Raw genomic sequence first — 22455 nt, 5'->3', positions numbered from 1 at the left:
GGCGCAACTGCCCTGCAACAAGTTGAAGCAAGCTGATGTCTGGATGTGACATAAGATCAGTTACTACCAATCACTAGCTTGCCAATGAGTGAATTATTGGGCTACCCGAGTAAATCACGGAGCCAGCTTCTTATCAATTGACGGTTAGGATTGACAGGAAAAGTAAAACATGAAAAATAGTCAAAAACTTAACGTCCAACTACCAATTAGGTGTCGTGAACGGGGGCGGAAGCTCATACTATCTGTAAACAATTTTTCTCTAACAAATAAAAAGTAGCCATACGCAGGATTTGAACTGAGGTCCTATTTTTTACTCCTTGTATACAGCAGACATACCTCAACATTTAAATACTATCCTCTCCACCTTTGCTGACGATACTGCTATTTTATCTCCACATTCCGATCCTCTTATCGCTACACGAACTCTACAAACACACATCAACCACCTACAGGACTGGCTTTTCAAATGGAGAATCAAAACCAACGTTACGAAGTCTAAGTTTATTGTATTTACTCTCAGACGGAAAATCCTACCTCCCATCATCTTGAACCATACTCCTATACCAACTGTGGACAAAGTACGCTACCTTGGACTGTACCTAGACAAACGGTTGACATGGAATCCCCATACTAGACTGAAAAGACAAGAAACTAACCAACGCTACAAACTTCTCGCCAGACTACTTGACAAACGTTCGAAACTTAACCTACATAAACAAAAGACTCTTAATATTTACTGTTACATGCGACCTATTTGAAGTATGGGGATCGACTAAGCGTTCCAACTCACTACGCCTCCAGGCATTACAGTCAAAAAAATCACTACGCCTCCACTAAATTTATAATTTTTAAATAATATATTTTTTTCCTTTAAATGATATTTCTAAGACTTTTAAAGTTTAAGGTTAATGGTCGTTCAAGAGAGTGCAAAAGATGTTCAAAAGTACTAGAAGTGCTGATCATAACCGATTACTCGGGAGAAATTTTTACCATTACACCATTATCCACCATCACTATTAGTAAAATAAACGTTGATGTACAATTTAGAATTGCAATAGTCATTGTGCGCGATGCATGCATTCATTTAGTTAGTAATAAACTGCATTTAACTATCTGTTTTACTGTTCCCAATCATGTTACATTTTAATAAAATTGAATTAATAAAACTTAATTCCAATTAATTGAGAGAATGAATAATTAAAACTAGACTAAGCTGCACGCTATCATATAAAATGTCTGTAAAGGAAATTTGATTATATTGCAATTAATGCAATTTGGCTTAGATTAGAGGAGGACAGTCTAATGTAGCACAAGGAAAAGCTATGTATATACGCAGTCATGTTTGCTGTACTGTGTTTGCTCAGTGTTTGTGAGAGAACATTACTTGTGTGATTCTCTTTGCACTTTAATTCCCTGAGTCATGGCCCTCAAAATTATCTCAAGCAGCTTTTTGTATGTATACTTTGCATAGGTGCGTATCTCTTACCGTATACTATATGATTACTAAAAATTACTAATTTTATCTCACAAAACACTATCCAACTCCATCTCTTTGTTCTTCTATAGTCAACTAGTTTTTTTTTGATATTGTGTGAATTTACTTGTGACCCAATTTCTCAAATGAATTATGTTTACTTGATCAAATGTTATATCGTAACAAATAACCTGGTTTGCCATGATTTCCCTTTTTATTTCAACTGAAATGAAAATTGTGTTCATTCAGAAGACAAAAAAGGTTTACTTTAGCAATCTCTGGGTCAGGCCATTGGATTTTATCTAGTTTATAAATATTCACTCCCTCCACTACAACCACAGCATTATTTAGGGGACATCTGCTCAGCATTGATCCAATTTGATTTCGCCAGTCAAAGCATCGTTCAAACAGGAATACGAATAAATTCGCCAAATACTGTGTTGAACAAGTTGTAAATTTTATGAAATTAATTATTTCCAAAAATTAAAATACATTTTTTTTACAAGTAATAAGAAAAAATTTAAATTGAATTTGTTTACTAAATTTCCTTAAAGTGAATTATTTTAAAGAATAGAATGAATGAAAATTCACTCACATAACCAAAGAACATACATTCTCACACAGATAATTATGTATATAAATATATATATATATATATTGGAGCATGTAAATAGCGATTGTTATTTCTGATCACGCACAATCCCAGAAACATCAGACGATCTAGCGAGGGTAAAAGGAGATTACGTTCTATGTGCGTGTTTCCTGAACATACAATAGAACAAGTGAATAGGGTTATTTTCATTTACTTTTTTTTTTTTTATCTTATTTATTTTATTTTTCTACTAACGGAAAACAGAATCAAATGGATAATCTTTGTTACTTAGTATCTGCTTATTCAGTTTTAGAACAAATAAATAACTACAGACAATGTTACTGAGGACTGGTGTATTAAGAGATTATCTTTATAAGGGTAAATAACTAAATCTAAAACAATCATTGAGGTTCTAAATTATAACATCAAAAATCTCGTAAACTACTTGATAGATTTTTTTTTCCATTTTACTAGTATATGGAGACCACTTTTGCCTATAATTGTATAAAATTCCATAAAAATCTATCGACCAAAAATCGAGATCTTTAGGAATAAAGTTTGCTTTCGTTTTACGGAGTGAAAATTTTAACTTCAAATATCTCGAAAACTACACAATAGATTAGGTTTATATTTTACTTGTATATGAAGACAACTTCAATAATTGTACAAAATTTCGTAAAAATCTATCGAGCAGAAATCGAGATAATTAGGGCTAAAGTTTGCACTCGTTTTACAGAGTGGTAAGTTTAACTTCAAATATCTCGTAAACTACTCGATAGATTTTGTTTTTATTTTAGCTGTATATGGGGACCACTATTGTCTATAATTGCATAAAATTTCATAAAAAATTATCAAGCAGAAATCTAGATAATTAACGTTAAAATGTAATCGTTTTACAGAGTGAAAATTTTAACATCAAATATCTCGCAAACTACTCAATAGATTTTGTTTATATTTTATCTGTATATGTGGATCTCTATTGTCTATAAATGTATAAGATTTCGTAATAATCTATCGAGCAGAAATCGAGATATTTAGGGTTAAAATTGGCTTTCGTTTTACAGAGTGAAAGATTTAACATCAAATATCTCGTAAACTACTCGATAGATTTTGTTAATATTTTACTTGTACATGAGCACCACTATTGTCTATAATCGTATAATATTTCGTAAAAATCTATCAAGCAGAAATCGAGATATTTAGGGTTAAAATTGGCTTTCGTTTTACAGAGTGAAAGATTTAACATCAAATATCTCGTAAACTACTCGATAGATTTTGTTCATATTTTATCTGTATATGGGTATCACTATTGTCTATAAATGTATAAGATTTCGTAATAATCTATCGAGCAGAAATCGAGATATTTAGGGTTAAAATTGGCTTTCGTTTTACAGAGTGAAAGATTTAACATCAAATATCTCGTAAACTACTCGATAGATTTTGTTAATATTTTACTTGTATATGACCACCACTATTATCTATAATCGTATAATATTTCGTAAAAATCTATCTAGCAGAAATCGAGATAATTAGGGTTAAAATTTGCTTTCGTTTTACAGAGTGAAAATTTTAACATCAAATATCTCGTAAACTACTCGATAGATTTTGTTTATATTTTAGCTGTATATGGGGACCACTATTGTCTATAATTGCATAAAATTTCATAAAAAATTATCAAGCAGAAATCTAGATAATTAACGTTAAAATGTAATCGTTTAACAGAGTGAAAATTTTAACTACAAATATCTCATAAACTACTCGATAGATTTTGTTAATATTTTACTTGTATATGACCACCACTATTATCTATAATCGTATAATATTTCGTAAAAATCTATCTAGCAGAAATCGAGATAATTAGGGTTAAAATTTGCTTTCGTTTTACAGAGTGAAAATTTTAACATCAAATATCTCGTAAACTACTCGATAGATTTTGTTTATATTTTATCTGTATATGGGTATCACTATTGTCTATAAATGTATAAGATTTCGTAATAATCTATCGAGCAGAAATCGAGATATTTAGGGTTAGAATTTGCTTTCGTTTTACGGAGTGAAAATTTTAACATCAAATATCTCGTAAACTACTCGATAGATTTTGTTTATATTTTATCTGTATATGGGTATCACTATTGTCTATAAATGTATAAGATTTCGTAATAATCTATCGAGCAGAAATCGAGATATTTAGGGTTAAAATTTGCTTTCGTTTTACGGAGTGAAAATTTTAACATCAAATATCTCGTAAACTACTCGCTAGATTTTGTTCATATTTTATCTGTATATGGGTATCACTATTGTCTATAAATGTATAAGATTTCGTAATAATCTATCGAGCAGAAATCGAGATATTTAGGGTTAAAATTTGCTTTCGTTTTACAGAGTGAAAGATTTAACATCAAATATCTCGTAAACTACTCGATAGATTTTGTTAATATTTTACTTAGATATGACCACCACTATTGTCTATAATCGTATAATATTTCGTAAAAATCTATCAAGCAGAAATCGAGATATTTAGGGTTAAAATATGCTTTTGTTTTACGGAGTGAAAGATTTAACATCAAATATCTCGTAAACTACTCGATAGATTTTGTTCATATTTTATCTGTATATGGGTATCACTATTGTCTATAAATGTATAAGATTTCGTAATAATCTATCGAGCATAAATCGAGATATTTAGGGTTAAAATTGGCTTTCGTTTTACAGAGTGAAAGATTTAACATCAAATATCTCGTAAACTACTCGATAGATTTTGTTAATATTTTACTTGTATATGACCACCACTATTATCTATAATCGTATAATATTTCGTAAAAATCTATCTAGCAGAAATCGAGATAATTAGGGTTAAAATTTGCTTTCGTTTTACAGAGTGAAAATTTTAACATCAAATATCTCGTAAACTACTCGATAGATTTTGTTTATATTTTATCTGTATATGGGTATCACTATTGTCTATAAATGTATAAGATTTCGTAATAATCTATCGAGCAGAAATCGAGATATTTAGGGTTAGAATTTGCTTTCGTTTTACGGAGTGAAAATTTTAACATCAAATATCTCGTAAACTACTCGATAGATTTTGTTTATATTTTATCTGTATATGGGTATCACTATTGTCTATAAATGTATAAGATTTCGTAATAATCTATCGAGCAGAAATCGAGATATTTAGGGTTAAAATTTGCTTTCGTTTTACGGAGTGAAAATTTTAACATCAAATATCTCGTAAACTACTCGCTAGATTTTGTTCATATTTTATCTGTACATGGGTATCACTATTGTCTATAAATGTATAAGATTTCGTAATAATCTATCGAGCAGAAATCGAGATATTTAGGGTTAAAATTGGCTTTCGTTTTACAGAGTGAAAGATTTAACATCAAATATCTCGTAAACTACTCGATAGATTTTGTTAATATTTTACTTGGATATGACTACCACTATTGTCTATAATCGTATAATATTTCGTAAAAATCTATCAAGCAGAAATCGAGATATTTAGGGTTAAAATTTGCTTTTGTTTTACGGAGTGAAAATTTTAACATCAAATATCTCGTAAACTACTCGATAGATTTTGTTTATATTTTATCTGTATATGGGTATCACTATTGTCTATAAATGTAAAAGATTTCGTAATAATCTATCGAGCAGAAATCGAGATATTTAGGGTTAAAATTTGCTTTCGTTTTACGGAGTGAAAATTTTAACATCAAATATCTCGTAAACTATTCGATAGATTTTGGTTATATTTTATCTGTATATGGGTATCACTATTGTCTATAAATGTATATGATTTCGCAATAATCTATCGAGCAGAAATCGAGATATTTAGGGTTAAAATTTGCTTTCGTTTTACAGAGTGAAAGATTTAACATCAAATATCACGTAAACTACTCGATAGATTTTGTTTATATTTTATCTGTTTATGGGTATCACTATTGTCTATAAATGTATAAGATTTCGTAATAATCTATCGAGCAGAAATCGAGATATTTAGGGTTAAAATTTGCTTTCGTTTTACGGAGTGAAAATTTTAACATCAAATATCTCGTAAACTACTCGATAGATTTTGTTTATATTTTATCTGTATATGGGTATCACTATTGTCTATAAATGTATAAGATTTCGTAATAATCTATCGAGCAGAAATCGTGATATTTAGGGTTAAAATTGGCTTTCGTTTTACAGAGTGAAAGATTTAACATCAAATATCTCGTAAACTACTCGATAGATTTTGGTTATATTTTATCTGTATATGGGTATCACTATTGTCTATAAATGTATATGATTTCGTAATAATCTATCGAGCAGAAATCAAGATATTTATGGTTAGAATTGGCTTTCGTTTTACAGAGTGAACGATTTAACATCAAATATCTCGTAAACTACTCGATAGATTTTGTTAATATTTTACTTGGATATGACCACCACTATTGTCTATAATCGTATAATATTTCGTAAAAATCTATCAAGCAGAAATCGAGATAATTAGGGTTAAAATTTGCTTTCGTTTTACAGAATGAAAATTTTAACATCAAATATCTCGTAAACTACTCGATAGATTTTGTTTATATTTTATCTGTTTATGGGTATCACTATTGTCTATAAATGTATAAGATTTCGTAATAATCTATCGAGCAGAAATCGAGATATTTAGGGTTAAAATTTGCTTTCGTTTTACGGAGTGAAAATTTTAACATCAAATATCTCGTAAACTACTCGATAGATTTTGTTTATATTTTATCTGTATATGGGTATCACTATTGTCTATAAATGTATAAGATTTCGTAATAATCTATCGAGCAGAAATCGTGATATTTAGGGTTAAAATTTGCTTTCGTTTTACAGAGTGAAAGATTTAACATCAAATATTTCGTAAACAACTCGATAGATTCTTTTTATAATTTACCTGTATATGGGGATCTTTATTGTCTATAAATGTATAAAATTTCGTAAAAATCTATCGAGCAGAAATCGAGATAATTAGGGTTAACATTTGCTTTCGTTTTACGGAGTGAAAATTTTAACATCAAATATCTCGTAAACTACTCGATAGATTTTGTTTATATTTTATCTGTATATGGGTATTACTATTGTCTATAAATGTATAAGATTTCGTAATAATCTATCGAGCAGAAATCGAGATATTTAGGGTTAAAATTTGCTTTCGTTTTACGGAGTGAAAATTTTAACATCAAATATCTCGAAAACTACTGGATAGATTTTGTTTATATTTTATCTGTATATGGGTATCACTATTGTCTATAAATGTATAAGATTTCGTAATAATCTTTTGAGCAGAAATCGAGATATTTAGGGTTAAAATTTGCTTTCGTTTTACGGAGTGAAAATTTTAACATCAAATATCTCGTAAACTACTCGATAGATTTTGTTTATATTTTATCTGTATATGGGTATCACTATTGTCTATAAATGTAAAAGATTTCGTAATAATCTATCGAGCAGAAATCGAGATATTTAGGGTTAAAATTTGCTTTCGTTTTACGGGGTGAAAATTTTAACATCAAATATCTCGTAAACTACTCGATAGATTTTGTTTATATTTTATCTGTATATGGGTATTACTATTGTCTATAAATGTATAAGATTTCGTAATAATCTATCGAGCAGAAATCGAGATATTTAGGGTTAAAATTTGCTTTCGTTTTACGGAGTGAAAATTTTAACATCAAATATCTCGAAAACTACTGGATAGATTTTGTTTATATTTTATCTGTATATGGGTATCACTATTGTCTATAAATGTATAAGATTTCGTAATAATCTTTTGAGCAGAAATCGAGATATTTAGGGTTAAAATTTGCTTTCGTTTTACGGAGTGAAAATTTTAACATCAAATATCTCGTAAACTACTCGATAGATTTTGTTTATATTTTATCTGTATATGGGTATCACTATTGTCTATAAATGTAAAAGATTTCGTAATAATCTATCGAGCAGAAATCGAGATATTTAGGGTTAAAATTTGCTTTCGTTTTACGGGGTGAAAATTTTAACATCAAATATCTCGTAAACTACTCGATAGATTTTGTTTATATTTTATCTGTATATGGGTATTACTATTGTCTATAAATGTATAAGATTTCGTAATAATCTATCGAGCAGAAATCGAGATATTTAGGGTTAAAATTTGCTTTCGTTTTACGGAGTGAAAATTTTAACATCAAATATCTCGAAAACTACTGGATAGATTTTGTTTATATTTTATCTGTATATGGGTATCACTATTGTCTATAAATGTATAAGATTTCGTAATAATCTTTTGAGCAGAAATCGAGATATTTAGGGTTAAAATTTGCTTTCGTTTTACGGAGTGAAAATTTTAACATCAAATATCTCGTAAACTACTCGATAGATTTTGTTTATATTTTATCTGTATATGGGTATCACTATTGTCTATAAATGTAAAAGATTTCGTAATAATCTATCGAGCAGAAATCGAGATATTTAGGGTTAAAATTTGCTTTCGTTTTACGGGGTGAAAATTTTAACATCAAATATCTCGTAAACTACTCGATAGATTTTGTTTATATTTTATCTGTATATCGGTATCACTATTGTCTATAAATGTAAAAGATTTCGTAATAATCTATCGAGCAGAAATCGAGATATTTAGGGTTAAAATTTGCTTTCGTTTTACGGAGTGAAAATTTTAACATCAAATATCTCGTAAACTACTCGATAGATTTTGGTTATATTTTATGTGTATATGGGTATCACTATTGTCTATAAATGTATAAGATTTCGTAAAAATCTATCAAGCAGAAATCGAGATAATTAGGGTTAAAATTTGCTTTCGTTTTACAGAGTGAAAACTTTAACTTCAAATATCTCGTAAACTACTCGATAGATTCTTTTTATAATTTACCTGTATATGGGGATCTTTATTGTCTATAAATGTATAAAATTTCGTAAAGTTCTATCGTGCAGAAATCGAGATAATTAGGGTTAACATTTGCTTTCGTTTTACAGAGTGAAAACTTTAACATCAAATATCTCGTAAACTGCATATGGTGACCACTATTGTCTATAATTGTATAAAATCCATAGGTAAATCTATAACTTGAAGCAGTGCACTAGAAAAAATTGTATTCTTCTTTTAAATCCCCGTTTTTAAATAAAAATTTCCAAAGAAATATTTCACGCGATGGTAAAGTAGATTTCTTTGATTCAATCAGTTGCAATTTGAGAAGTTTATGCTGATTTGATATACCGCGGCTGATTAATCACACATTCTTAAACAATTGCTCCTTCAAACATGTTCTATTTTAATAATAACGAGTAACTATATCGCCATACTTGGTCGGAAGTAGGACTTGTCATTCATTATACGGGAATGTAAGCTGCATCTATCTAGAAGAGATTATAAATCAATGGTTAGAGCAAAGTGGCACATTAAAATGCATAGTAGTATGTCTGTAATAAAGATAGTTCCTTATAACGCATCCTTTTTCTGTCCTCCTACTCATGAGATGCACACCACTGGAATATATTAGAGCATTGCTCTTATTTTTAAATAATCTCAACAGTAATCAACTTGTAAGTTTTATGTAAATTGATGTGTGGAATAATCTATCTTTTATTACTAATTTCATATTTCATTTGCATTGATCGGCTTTTAATCAAATAATGAAATTCATCCAAACTTTATCCCTTAGAGTAAGACATTTGTCTTTCAGAAATATAAATCCCAAACGCCGGCTACCAGAAAGGGAGCTACTAAATGCCGGCTTAGAATTTGTAATTGGTACAGACTTAGTCGCCTATAGATAGTCATTTTTTTGTTGTTGTTGTTCTCAATTAATTGCCATTTACAACTGTTCAACAATTACATTAATAGAAAACAAGAAAGGTTCACGTAATAATTTGCATGATCCATTGGTGTGAAGACTCCATAAAATATTAAAAGATAACTTTTTCCGTTACACCATTTCAGTCCAGCAACGTTGCTGTCATCACAGAGGGAAACGAGGAAACAGATAGAGGAACCAAAGCTGGCAGAACAGGGTCCTGTGGAATGTTTTATATTTAATTGTAATCTAAGTACTTCGAAAAGAGAAAAATTATTGAGTCTTCGCCCCAGTAAATGTTTATCAACAGGAATCAACAGGATTCGGACGAAATTGATTGAAATAGAATGGTGCTTAGCTGGACTTAACCGATCAATAGCTTAAATCCATTAGTAGTATTAAGTTATTTAGTTGTTTGTAATATACGATAACTTTAATCATCTTCCAACTAATCTTCACTTCATCTTCACTTGTTTGGGTGCTGTATTTTTTGGTCATGGTGGGGTGAGTTTTCATGTGAGTCGTTTGTCTTAGAAATGATTCTAAGTATCGAATCTGGACAACGTTCAGAAGTTAAATTCCATCCAGATATAGAAGTAGTGTAGTCCGACTTCAAGTAAAAGTTATGCATTAGTTCAATTAAATAATCGTAATTTTTGGAACCAGCTTTCCAGAGTGCTTGTGTGTAAGATGAGGACGAAATGGGTGTGTGGGGGATAGAATAGCGATTCGCCAACGAAGGTAGAAATTATTATAAAAGGAGAGTTTGGAAATTAGCCGGATATATTGTTTTTAGAAGTGAATGTAGAATATTTTCTTGTGGAACACTAACTGAGATAGATCTATGATTAATAGGAACTATACAAATAAGGTAAACTGGCATACCATCGCTTTGAATCGCGACTAGTGGAGCAGATTCCCGACCGACAATCGCGAGAAAGTACGCAAGTAAGAAGTGAGAGTAGATGGTAAGTCTCAGTGCTCTTTATTTCGTTACCAACTAGTGTCAGGACTCCAACGACCGACATTATTATTCTTCAGGTTGCAGACTCACTATTCACTACCATTGATTATCTTGGGCAGACTTGGAACCCATAAATAAAGCCGAAGATAAGTAAAAATTCTCCTATCTTATCAATAAAAAACATATCCACCGAACATTCTAAATTTGAAACCTGCAGCTAGTTTATTATATTGATCTTAAATTGCACAACGCAGCGACAAACAAAGGCTCTCCTAATAAATATGATGAACTTATTTGGACTCATTTGTTACATTCGTTTTATATACATCTATGTATTCTGCAGCGTGATTGTTGAGAAATGGCTCTAACTTTTCCCCACTCGGATGAAACGTTGATTCCCTTTCGTGTTCTAGGAACTGGTTGATTGCAGAAGTAGCTCTCAGTATTTTAAGTACTAAATCTATCTTTCTCTTACTGCTGTAAGTTCTATCGAGAAAGTTAACTAAATGCTAGATGTCCACTGATGAGTTCTGTCAATTCATGACCAATAACTTTCGGTCAGAAAAGGTTTAAAACGGGATTGTCCAACAGGAATACGATATTTCTACCAGAGGTTTTCGTTTTCGAGGTATTCTGTTCACTTGCAGGTAAACCAATCTCCCTACCAGACACTTCTATTACTGAATTTTTATTCATTATTATAATTTCCAGCGAAGTCGAGTAAAAGCTCACTTAAAAAACTTAGTCGCAACCTAATAACTGACCTGGAAGAAAAAAACTACATGAGAATAATTATTATAAATATAATGGGCAGAAATAATAAAATCTAATAGCAATAATAAACAAATTATTCGCTCTGATATTTCTTAGATGTCGTTCAATAAGTGTGGAAAACAATAAATGTGTTAAACTTGGTGAAAAAAGAGAAAACAACCTAAAATTTTTTAAAAATAAATTAGTTGCATGCAATTTTACGTTTGTATAATAAAAGAGGGTTAAATTATCGTGACTGGATGCCATTTATTTTATAGATTTTATGTTGCCATTTTAGTGGCAAAATTATTGTAATCTATGAACTATATAAATTAAGTTTATTCTTTACACTTTGTAAGTAAAAGTAGTACTTTAAAAGAAGTCTTATTTTAGATTCAAGTTATCAGTGCCAAATTATATTTATCATTTTTTTAGTTGGAATATTTTTAGAGCAAACTATATGAAAAATTAACTTACCTTGGCCTAGATTATTAACCTGGAGGACGTCCCTCCAAGAAGATTCTGGGTTTGGAAATATTCTTCTTAAACTACCAAGGCCGTATCCCGATTCTCAAGAGTTCTAAAGAGTGGATAGTTCAAGGCTTTCCGAGAAAGTACCTAAGGTAGGACATGGAAGCCGGTAATCAGGTGCATTCTCTCTGGTGACTGTGCACCGCTTTCCTGATTTTTCCTGAAGCAAAATCCTTTCCAGATTTTCAAAATTAACTCCAAATGAAATTGATTGTTCTAATGACGTCTGTATTGGCGCAGTTGTCTGAAGGGCATCACGGAAGATTGTGATCAGAAATCTTGTTAGAATCTGTCTTTGAGATTAAGAATACGTTCTTGGGTGTTCCTTTAATAAGTCAAGAATCTTGGTAGATTTTCCCTCAGAAGATGAGGTATTCATCTAGTAACTGCTTGTTCATCTAGATCAGTGGTTCTCAAACTTTTTTGACCCATGGACCCCTTTATATAGTCAAAACTTGCCCATGGACCCCCAAGTGAAATAGCTACATAAATGCATAGTCTAAAAATTACAAATTTAAAAAAACATTTTGTTGAAGAAGTATTTATTGAAATTATAACTTTTGTTTAAAATAAACTTTTAAAAAATTTATAATTTGGATGAACGTGATGAGATGTTGAGTCTATTTATATCCGGCTCAATGTGTGTGAGTAGCAACCGCAAATCCCCACGAGTAATCTTTGGTTCAGGTCTGCATGAAGAGCCGTTAAGTGTTCGACAGTGGGCAAACAAATCTTCATCTCTATTTTGCAATTTCGAAAGACCTGGAAACTGAGAACGTTCTCCTCTTCCCATGTTTTGTTTTTACAGAAAACGTTTTGCAACAAACACAGATATTACGCTTTTAGTTTTGATTAAATTTAATTGGTCACCTTGTTAGTTTCTAATTTCCATAATAATAAAAATGGATCACAGTTTTATTATTTTATATTGAACCTTGCGCGGACCCTCTGACGTTGTTCAGGGACCCCAAATCAATTTGAATTTTCCACGGACCCCCTGAATGATACCGGGGACCGTAGGGACCACTTTGGGAACCACTGATCTAGATCAAAGTAAGAGCTGTTGCAGTAGTACTGGTGACAGAGCGGTTTCAAGTCCTGCTAGCTGCCTTTTTTCTCCTAAAATCTTTACTTCTTACTATTAATTTATTGGTATCTCTCAGGAATTTAAAATATAAATATTAATGAAATTCTACATCAGATCTTTACAAAAATTTAAATTAAAATATTCTTTTTTTTAGTTATTTATAACTGAAATTAATTTCAGAGAGAGAATGTCGAGCGAATGTGTTTCGCAGTACAATTTCTGATAATAGTATTTTTATTTTTTAAATTACTTTGTGCTAGCCGCTATCAGATAAAATAAATTGCTGTAACAAAATTAGTATAATTTCAAGTTTAACTGTACTTACTTCCTTTGTTTTGAAATACAACACACTTTATATAAATAGAAACAGCCAGAAAATTTTAATAACAATATTAAATTGCTATTTTATGTAGAAAGTTCCCAGGGAGAAACTTTTTTATGTTTAACCTATATTAGATTCTATATGGGCCAACAAAGTTTGATTAAATTCTACAGTTTTATATTTCACTTTTTTGAAACACAATTTCAACTTGTAAACTAATTACATATAATGTTCTGCTTCGTTTTTTTTTTTAAAAAAAGGCAGTAATTATAATACAAACAGAGTTTGTTGATGTATTTTTTGTTTAATATTTTAAATTTTCAGAAAAGAGTAGAGTATGAATCAATCATTTGAATGCGAAGTATTCAAAGTCTTGATCAAAGTTTAATGGTATTGACAGCTTTTGGTACAATAAGCTGGTAGGGTTCTGACAGGGCATTGATATGATGTCAATGCAAACAACATCTATTTCGTAGGGGCTTGGGTCGGCCATCAATGCTAGCCGTTCCAACTATTATCTAGGCAATAGTGCACTTCTCTTCTCTCTTAATGGGACAAAGTTTTCTTGTAACAACATGCTTTAGACAGATCTAACTACTTATTTATAGATTGCCTTAGAGTCTTTAGTCTATTTGTAGGTTTCTATTATTAGTAGTCCAATCCTATCTTTGTAAACAATCCATTTGTGACAATGTAGAGAATTTATTGCTAAATAGAAACTGATTACATTTAGTTACGAGATTTTTTTCGACTTGTCTGTTGCATTTCTCAATCATTTGAATTACTTGTGCTAAGTTTTTTGAACTTAGTATCCATCTTCTACCTCGCCACCTGCACAATGCTGGTATCTCATGACCACTTTTCTTACTTCTACTTAATGGTTAAGCCATTTTTGGTGTACATGCAGTGCCGAACAAGTCTGCATACCCCCTGAAAATTTGTCTTTTATCTCGGTCGGAAAGGATATCTCGCGTGGCTTCTTTGAATAATGTTTGCAATGTTACGATATGAAAATCCTTGATTATTTAATTTAACTATTAATCTGCGTTCTGTCACAGGAATTTCCTTTCTTTGGTGAACCATTTTAGTAATAATAAATTCTTAACTAACTCAGATCCGCCTGTATTCACGTTTCAACTATAACTAATAAATTTGTAAATATTAAGATTTACCCTAACTAGTAAGTATTATTATAATATTGAATTTATCAATTCTGTATGTGGACTTTTGTTCAGGCATGAACTCCGATCTTTTTATTTATATGCAATGGGAGATGGCAGAGGTCTTTTCATCTCCCATATATATATTTAGTAACAATAGTTACAAATGTTTAAATCACATTTTTTACTCTAATAATTCTTCATTTTGAAAATTCCCGAAATATTGTGGTGTATGTAGACTTTTGTTCAGCACTGTATATTTGTAGATTTTTTAAAGTTACTCATAATTTGTGTTTTGAAAAAGTAAGTACATTTATGAAGGAGCTGGTGGCAAGTGGAGGAATATTGAGAGTGAGCTGTAGATTGGAATAGATAACGGTTTCTTTAGGGATTTTCAAACGTCAAGCCAACCACCGAAAGAACTTGTTCTGAACAGCCTCAATAGAAGCCATATATACCTTGCAAAACGGACTCCAAATTACTGAACCATATTCAAGATGGGGTCTTACAAGGGATTTAGTATAAGGGATAGTTTTGTGAGGATTATGGGACGACACTCTTTATCACTAAAGTATCGATTTGTACAAGTGATGAAGTGAACTATTTGGAAGCCAAACACTAATTTAGTAAAACATTTGAAGAAAAAGTAAGTAAATGGGTCTCCAAGTGTCTTAAGACTGCGGCCATTAAACTATGGGTGCAGACTAGGTCTCAGAAGTGGTGGCTTGCCACCACAGGGCAGAGACAGGCGAAGGTGTTCATCAAGGGTCTATTCGCCAAAGCTAATTGCAGATTTAATCCGTCAAAGGCCGTGGGGCTTTAAGGATATTTGTAGGCCTATTAACCGGCCATTGCAGGCTTAGAAAACACATGCATCGCATGGGCCTGGCAGATGTTAGCCTTTGTAGGTTCTGTCTGGAGGAAGAGGAGGAAACGGCACTGCACGTGTTGTGTCAGTGTGAAGGGCTTGTATGGCTTAGGATGTTACTTCTCGGGGAGGAAAAACCAAGGCCTGTAAGCTTTACCCAAGAGTCGCTCTCTAGAATTAAGAGTCTGATTAAACGGACGGATCTGGAGGGCGAGCTCTAGAGAAGGGGTGCCACAATAGATCCAAAGGGGTCGCAGTGGCGTAGGCCTTAAAGGTCGCCCTATTAGAATCTTATCTTATCTTAAGTAATGACAAGTTGTAAGTAGTTTTGAAGAGTTACAATTTTTGTGATCAATAAGATTTAAAAGAGGCTCTAAGAAGAGTACACCTCCCAATATCTCATATATTTTGTATTGAAAATAAAAGTAATTCGAACAACAATAATTTCCAAGAGTTTTGGAAAGATGGCAAAGTACTGGGTAAGACCCTTGCTTGGTCTTAAAAACTTCGTGGCCTGAAGGCTAAACTCAATCTAAGTGAGTATCGCCTTCCAATTTCCCACTGCAACTTAAAAAAAAGAAGAGAAAAAATGTCTCCGGGTATTTTCTTCTTCTAGTTTCCTGATCTCAGTTTCCATTTTACTACTTTCCTAATAGCTTTCCACTTACTACTCTCTGGGAAACATTTTATGTTCTCACCATTACTAGTCTAAGGGACAATTTTACTTGGCTTTACTTCTAGCTCTCCTTATTCCCGTCCATGCCTCCGTTTTTCCTCTGACTTGTTTCTACTTTCTATTCCACTAAAACATTTATATCCTTCTATTTATTTTAAACGAATAATAAAACTGATTAAACTCACTTTTATTTAAAAACAATAAAAAAATAGAAAAATAATACATAAAATGTACAGAAAGACACAACTACTAGGTGATAAAACTTCATTTTTGTTTCTGTTCACAATAGCTGGGGTTAATTTATATAAAGTTAGTGGCAATAAAGCTTTCGTAAACTGGAAAATCGATAACCCATGGGTCTTCTGAACTCATTAAGTTTTTATTTATTCCACATCTAAGCTGCACTTAACACTGGGATTCTCTAGCCACTTACACCAAATCTTGTTGTTGAGTATGTGCTATAGAGAGTTATATTGATGAACCCAAAGCGACTAGATAAGTGATACTCATTTGTCATTAACTTATCTAAAGTTTTGTGGTTATTAGCGCTATTAGTTTTTGAGTTAATTTATTTCTCATCCAGCTGGCTATTAAAGTAGGATACGAATTGCGTAAATGGATATTTGGCTTGTGTGTTGAGGAATTCTATAAGGCAGTATATAAGTCACCAGGCTCCGTAATTAAGAGTCTGATTAAACGGACGGGTCTGGAGGGCGAGCTCTAAAGTTGGGGGAGTCACAATAGATCCAAAGGGGTCGCTGTGGCGTAGGCCTTGAAGCCACCCTAATCTAATCTAAGTCACCAGGTCATCGAAACTAATCAAAGTTATAGAATTGCTAGGTACAGTCTAAGAAGTAATTGACTGTGCTTGTAAGTATTTGTTGTCTGAATTGAAATCTGTTCTAGAAGGATGTGTCAAATTTGGAGACGAAGGGATGTTGAGACAACCGAAACGTAAAGATGGAGATTTGGACAACCAGCGATTTGGAAGATCTGGATTCAGTTCAAGTTCAACCATTTGGTAGCACCTTGTAGTTGCTAGTCACATACTTGTGCAACTTCCCAAGATAATAAATATATCTAAAGCATACATATATACGAGTATGTATATTTAACAGGTTATATCTCGTCCTGAGAAATTCCAAAAAGTGCCGCCATAATAAAATATACAAATTCCACTAATTAAAAACAGTATCATTAAATTAACTAATGAATAATTCAACTAACAAACCACTTAATTTAAACAAACTTAATTAAATTTTCTGTGATGAGTTGCAAACAATGTTTACATTATCTTAACTCAAAATTGATTCATTAATATCAAAGAAAATTTAAATTGAATTTATGTTAAATTAAATAGCAATTTTGAATTTTTTAACCTTCGTAAAAGTTCATACAATTTTAGAGTAGGATGTAAAAGCAATAAAGGAACTACAATTACAAAATTATAAAAGAATTTAGGATGTTAAAAAGAGGGATGGTTCACTTCCGGTAACAATTTAATTCAAATTTGAAGTTATGTCAAAACATTCTTATGGAAGTTGTAGGAGTTAGAACCGAGCATTACACGGAACTTGCACTTTAGAATCGGGTCTATCTTTGCCCGTAAATCTTCGCCTAAACTCACACGCAATACTTTTCAAGACTTTCCTTTGCCCAAGTAAGACAGTTGTGCCCAAAAATCTTTCTCTGCTTCAAAATGTCTAAAATTTCAGCTCTATTAATCTTGGTTTTCTTTTTATTTAATCCAAAGTTGTTTGAGATTACGAGTGCTTGGTTACCAATGGCTGCAAATATACTAAACATTGGATCAATCCAATATTTCCATCAGCATGATCTCACCTTATTTGACATAAACAGCATCTCTATCAGTATGTAAAACGCTACGGTAGCCGAGCGGTTAAAGGCGAGACCAGCAAAGCTAATGTGTACTTTGGTATTGGGTTTGATTCCCGGTCTTAAGCCTTGGATTCTATTTAATGGTTAATAAAAAGGAATTTACAGTAAAGTATGTTTGCTAGTCGCCTCCGTCCGCAACACCTAAATTGGTAGTTGGACGTAAAGCCCCGCCTGAAGAAATAGGTTTTATGTAATAATGTAATAAAAGTTTCGGTTGGTTTATTTTAGTGTCATTTTTAGAGGAGACAAATTTAGTGCTCTAACAGAAACATTTTTTATTATTACTAGTTAAGTAAAGTAAAAAGTAAAGTAAAGTAAAGTAATCGCCTATTTTTTCAGGCGGGGCTTAACGTCCAACTACCAATTAGGTGTCGTGGACGGAGGCGTCTAGCAAACATACTTTACTATTTCTCATTTTTAAACATTAAATAAAATCCAAGGCCTATGACCGGGAATCGAACCCAGTACCACAATACATTTTAGCTTCGCAGGTCTCGCCTCTAACCGCTCGGCTACCGTGGCGCCACTAGTTAAGTATAACGGAACGTTTAATAAAATAAATTTTAATAGAAAATTTGATAATTAGATTTGTAATTAAAAAAAAGGGAGTTGTTTTACTTTCTGAATTAGGATTTGAATCAAGCAAAGTATTATAAATTCAATAAACCTGGAATAAAATTTAGTCTAAAAAAAGTTTTGCACGAGTAGAGATAATTCGTGAAAAAAAATCATTTGAGATTTTTGTGTTTTCCAAAACAGGAAATACTTTGCTACTCTACTAGCTTCCTTCAAAGTTAATTGACAATTTTTCGTATAAATTTCCATCGTGATTACCCAAAATATTTGCAAGCAAAACATAGAAGCAATCCCAGGGGCTGTGCGAGAGAGAGACAGAATGACAAGGTTTTTCTGGATGGTAATTTCCAATTGTTTGGCCAGTTGTCAACATATCACCCATCGCTGGGTTTCTAGAATGACGGAGAACATCTAATTTGACGTTCACACTGGGATACTGTGTCCACACTACTCGTAACTGGGAACTGGGTTTGAATAAGAGCAAAGCCGTTGGCCTGTTAGCCAGCAGTACGGAGAGCATTTTAAAATTCTAGCCTACGCTTTGCATGCTAATTTTTTTTTTAGTGAATAAATCTTTGATTGCATCGAAATTACAACTGTTCAATGCTGGAAGTTAGAGAGAAAAAGCCATTGTGTTGGAGATGGGTATTAAAAATTTTGTGCTTGATTCTGGTAATATAATTTGGCAGTTTGGTAATACAAATAAAGCTATAGTCGGAACAGAAATAAAGCTAATTCCTAATTCGTTGCTTTACCATTTTTAGTTCGTTTTTCTTTTACTGTGATAACTCTTTCTAACTTGTCTTTCTTGCCTTACTTTCAATTCAGGGCAGTTTTGTTCGCGGAACACTGCTGTGTTCACACACTCTTGCTGTGTGGAGCAACATAGTAAAACTCGACTGGCGGAGTTTTAGGCTATTGGTTAGACTGCTGATACTGTTTACTAAAAAGTAGTTCAGAAGAATATAAGAGTTTAGTAAGTTTGTATATTAAATCAAACAGTAATAAGAAAATTAAGAATTGAGATTTCTTGCCTTTTGTATGAGTGGAGTTCTTACTCTGGCGAAGAAAAAAATAAATAAATTATGATAACCTAAAAAAGAAAAGAGAGATTCAAGTCATGATACAGTTATGATCTATCAGGTTCGAATTGTTCTTGAATTACGAATGTTGACAGATTTACGCAGAACGATTGGATAAATATTTCAACGCCAATAACATTCCGGAAAGTAAAAAGGTATCTGTAATGTGCACGATGTAAGGTCTTCCTTGGGCATTTATGTTCCCCGGAACTGCCAAAAGATAAATGCTAAGAGAAGCTGTGTGAACTTTTGCCTTTGCAGTATTCGAGTTAGATTTCTCCTTTTTAAAAATCGAAGTTTTTTTACAGCTTACAGCAGGGAAAGTATGAAAGTATAAAGCTTTTATCGCCTTTGTGAAGAGAATCGGCGAGTTAGAAAGTTGCTGCAGATGTGAGTTTTCTTCAACCGAAGAATTGACAACTCTCTAACGTTTCTCAAAAAAGAGTAATGCGGATATTAGCAAAGTTGCTATTATGGCCAGTGGAAGGTCAAGTTCGAGAAACGATTGACTCTAATTTTTTTGTCAGTTAAAAAGATAAATCATTATTTCGTAACTTGTACCTTTAAGAATCATAAATGCATGAGTTCAAATTGGCCACCTAGCGGTAGTAAGTAGGGGGAATTTAGGTACCAACTGCATTTTACCATCAAATGAGAATCACTCCCAAGTTGGAAAAATTGCAACTAAACCTGTTGCCGTAGAAATACCTGTATCAGAGTAGAAACTGCAAATGAAATTGGACACTGGGACAGGAGTCTCGGTCATTCCTGAAGGAGTATATTGGGCAAGGCTAGAATTTTTGAAATTGCATCCTAGTAATATCAGGCTGAGAGCTTATAACCAGCAAATAGTGATTCCATTAAGAGAAATTAACACCGAGGTCTGCTCGCTGGGAAGAACTAGAAACTGTCGGTTATTAATCGCCCTACAGGATACTGAGAATAGCACGCAATTTACTAGTCAGGCATTTCAAGATTTTTGTTCTATTAATGGGATAATACACGTACGATCAACTCCGCATCACCCTGCTAGCAATGGAGTGGCAGAAAATTCTGTAAAATCTTTCAAACTCGGACTAAAGAAATTAATGACTCAGAGTAAAATTAAAAAAATAAAATAAAACAATTTAGAGACTTCTGTAAATGGGTACCTGTATCACTGCAGAACGTTAGAACGTTGTACAACCGGAGTAACCTTCAGCAAAACTAATGTTCGAACGAGAGCTTCGCACGCGTTGGGATGCTTTGCAGACAGTCAAACAAAAAACGTCCCAAAGCATTTTATAAGGGAAATCGTAACACAGAGTTTGCGATAGGAAAGTTAGTGTATCCCCGTGACTTCAGCGATCCAGTTCACTGGAGTTAGAGAAAGGAAAAGTGGAAGAAAAATTAGGCGATTTGTGAAGGAAATATAGAGTGGAGGCTGCATATTGTTAATAAAGGCAAAAATCATCCACCTCATCAACACGCAGACCGTACAAGCGAAGGAAAGGAAAACGCAAAAGTGGCTTTAGGGAGATAGGCCAGAATCATTGACGGTCGGAACGTCAATTTAGTGAAGCTTGACGCATGAGGGATGGCAGGTGAAATTCAGAGCAGAGAAGTGTAATATAGTTACTAATATTGATTAAATTATGCCATGTTATTAAAAACATATGTTTAGTTTTAAAGTGGAAAGCTAGTATTGTAAAAATAAATAAAGAATATCTTAAAAACAATTCCAGAGTTCTTTCTGCGATAATACAAGTGGAGTTATTACAACATCCATAACTTTGCTGAAGAGAGAGAGAGCTAGCTAGATAGGAGAAGACATTGTGCTATTCCAGTTGGTAGTGTTAGCCTGGAGTGCTGGAAACGATGGGCGGAGAGACTAGAGTATAACCGAGAACATCAGGACGAAGGGACGATACTAATGGCACACTGGCCGCACCCTGTCCTTCCAGATTACTTATATAAATTGTTTCCGCGATAAAATCGCCGTTAGGTAGACATTAATTCTGTAGATTAGCCATTAATGATATTCAGGTGTAGAGCTCAACTTGAGTCTGTAATTATTTAACGAAATAGCTTACACTGTTGATTTTAATTATATAACGATTGCTTTAATTTTAACAATTTAATAGTTGTGCATTATTAGATATATTCTAAGAAAGTTGAATTTATTATTACAAATATTTATAATTTAATTGTTAAATTAATAATAATGGTTCGTGAATGAAAATTAAATTTAAATATATTATTTAATTAGATATTGTTTAATTATGGTGCAATTAGGAAAATTAAATTGGGAATTTTGTTAAAAAAATATAAAACTAAAGTCAAATAATACTTTCACTAAAATAAAATATTTCTTTTGTAGGAATCGAGATATCACAGCCAAGATACTTCCCCATAATCAATATACTCTGAGAAAAAAAGAAAAAGTTTTAAACCAAAAGATAGATAAGCCTTAGCACACATTAAACCCGAGAAGATCAAAAGAAATCCTCTGGGCAACAACCTAAAAACATTACAGAATACTCGTAAAAGCTAGTTTAGTAAAGTTTTAGTATTCCAGTACTGAAAGAACTTTACACGATTCTAAATTACCTAATTTGTAGTTTGTAAACCAAATTACAAAGTAGAAAGTAACGCCTATTTCTTCAGGCGAG

Source organism: Rhodnius prolixus, unplaced genomic scaffold (genome assembly GCF_049639745.1).
Source record: "Rhodnius prolixus isolate KJV_2025 unplaced genomic scaffold, Rpr scaffold_8, whole genome shotgun sequence".
Taxonomy (NCBI): Eukaryota; Metazoa; Arthropoda; class Insecta; order Hemiptera; family Reduviidae; genus Rhodnius; species Rhodnius prolixus.
This window is presented reverse-complemented; position numbering follows the sequence as displayed.